Consider the following 2,739-nt stretch of genomic DNA (forward strand, 5'->3'; position numbering starts at 1 on the left):
TAAGCCACAAGCCTCTAAGGATGATTATGTTCACATTTATGACATAAAAGAATTTTCAGACATTGAACTCTATCTGGATGAGCTGGAGGAAGTAAGGGGAATAGCTGCCTATAGACAGCTACTAGAAAGACTAGTGTTCAAATACAAAGGAAGTGGGGAAAGAACTTGGCCTCTCTACAGGATTCTGGATGAAGGTTACTCTACCTTGGTTAGAGTCTACTCAGCCATACAAAGGGATTCTGGCTTTACCAGGACTGCCAAGACTGAGATTCTCAACAAGATTGCCAACATAAGGAAAACTTGGTGGAAGCCCAATGCCTTGCCTAGAACATTACTCATTCAAGAAAGAGGAATTACAGTTCATAAATCACCTCATTGGTTGATGGAGTTCAGAGACAACAAAGGAGCCAGAAGATTTTTCAGACTTGAAGATCAGCTCAAGATTGCCAGTAATGAAACTCTCAAGGATATGCAATCTAAGTTGGACATCAATGAAGAAGATGAAGCTGAGTTCTATAGACAACTTCAACTTCAAAGAGAGGAGAATGACAGGAGGCTAGGAAAGAAAACAAGGGATCAAAGGAAAAGAAATTAATCTGCTCAGGCTAAAGGAGCACCCTTGGAAATAATGTAATTCTTCAATTCCATCTCAGCATACATATTTTTCCAGCACTTTTGAATTTCTGCTTTATTATAGTTAATATATTTGTCAAGTATTTTGTTATCATCAAGCTAAACCCAAATTTATGCCTACAGTTCTAGTAGACATAAATAGGGGGATATTGTTAGGAATATGTGTATTAGTTTGATGATAAGTTATACAAAACACTTAAGTAGAAATCTAGTGTTTGTAGCCTCAACGGATAAGACCATCTTGGCTATCCGTTGAAGGAGTAGCTTTACTTAGCAATAAGTTTAGTATTGTAGCACATTTCATTCTCTGGATTCAAGTTGTAATTCTTAGATGTTGTAGGAAATTATCAGTCATGTTGACTACTAGTGGATATGCAAATAGGAGGGCTAATTGTAAATATTTTATGCCTTGTAATTTTGTATAAATGAAGAAGTATAAACTGATATTGAAGACCTTCAACGGATAAGAAATAAATCTTCAACGGATGTCTCTAAAGCTTCAATGGATAATATCCATCAACGGATAAGTGCTTCAATGGATAAAGACTTCAACTGCTAATGCATCAACGGATAAAGCTTCAACGGATAAAGCCTCAACGGATAAAGCCTCAACGGATAAGGCATCAACGGATGAAAGCTTTAACGGATGCTTAGTTCATTAGCAGTTGATAGTGATAATTCATAAGCTGACAGAGGCACATGGGTTGACAGAGATAAACTGGAATGTGGAAGCCTCTAGGAGGAATCAAGAAAATGCAGCATTTCCATTCTGGTGCAAACAAGGAAGTATTCAAAGATCAACAGCTAAGCCTAAATTGCATTGGATAGAGAAATGAAGAAGAAACATGTGAAGAGCCTTTTTAATTGTATTTTACAGTTTTGTCTTCACTTGTAAACTTGGTGATATATAAACCAAGTAGCAGCTAGTAATTAGATGTGAATTTTCCAGAGCTGTTTAGAAAAATCCAGAGAGAAAATCATCTAGTTTGTACTAGGAAGCAGCTGTGATTTAATTCTTTGAATCACAGATTTTCTGAAATAACACATCTCTGGTGGAACAACAAATCCTCCAGAAAAGTTTTTAAGTTTTCTGTGTTCTTTACATTTGTGTTTGAATATATATCTGTCTGCATTAGCTTCAAGCAATTCACACACACTTGCTCTCAAAAACACTTAGCCTTAAAAACTGCTCAAAACTTGAAAAAGTTTTGAGATTTACATTCAATCCCCCTTCTGTAAATCTCATTGTTAGTCCACTGGGAATAACACCAGGTCCACAGAAGAAGCAGAAGTAACTCCTCTTAGTCCAGATTTTGGGATTACTTCTCAGCAATTCATAGATCGAGTAAGAAAAGGAAGGCAATAAAATCTCGGCAATTCAAATATCTAAATGGTAGAACTTCTTATCAAATCTTTGAGGAATTATTCACAGCCCTCTCCGAGTGGTATACCTACTGACCTTACTATGCCAACTATTGAAGCAGCAAATTTTGATCTCAAACCGGCGTTGCTTACTATGATCTAACAGAATCAGTTTGCTGGTCATCCATCTGAAGACCCTACACTTCATCTACAAAGGTTTCAACAGCTCTGTTCTACCATCAAACACCGAGGTGTCACTGCAGACCAACTTAAAGTCATGTTGTTCGGGTTTTCTCTTCATGACAAAGCTCAAAAATGGTTGAATGATATCAATGTGACTAGGTGGAATGCAATTGCTCAAGCTTTCTTAACTGAGTTTTTCCCTCCGAACAGAACTAACGACTTGATTAACAAGATGACGGGTTTCAAACAAGAATATGGAGAGTCTCTTAATGATGCTTGGGAGAGATTCAAAGATCTTCAACGTGCATGCCCTCATCATGGTCTTGAGAAGTGGTTTTTGATTAAACACTTTTACAATAGTCTTGATCCTGAAACCAAAGGTAGGGTTGATAATGCTGCATGTGGTGTATTTATAGACAAAGGAGTTGATGATGCATATACTTTTTTGCAAATTTGGCCACTCATCACTTCAATAACCCGAGAGCACCTAAGAAAGGGGTTAAACTTGAAGTGGAGGCTTATTCTCTTTTATCATCTCAGCTCGCTGCATTAACTCAGGAG

General features: G+C 37.2%; 1 non-coding gene across 1 annotated transcript; it reads right to left on the reverse strand.

Moving 5' to 3' along the window:
• Positions 1-2,395: 2,395 nt before the first annotated feature.
• On the reverse strand, positions 2,396-2,501 carry LOC141681048 (small nucleolar RNA R71). The gene has a single exon (XR_012558490.1). It is a non-coding gene; the product is annotated as a small nucleolar RNA R71 (small nucleolar RNA).
• Positions 2,502-2,739: the final 238 nt, after the last annotated feature.

This window comes from Apium graveolens, chromosome 8 (genome assembly GCF_009905375.1).
Source record: "Apium graveolens cultivar Ventura chromosome 8, ASM990537v1, whole genome shotgun sequence".
NCBI classification, from domain to species: Eukaryota; Viridiplantae; Streptophyta; class Magnoliopsida; order Apiales; family Apiaceae; genus Apium; species Apium graveolens.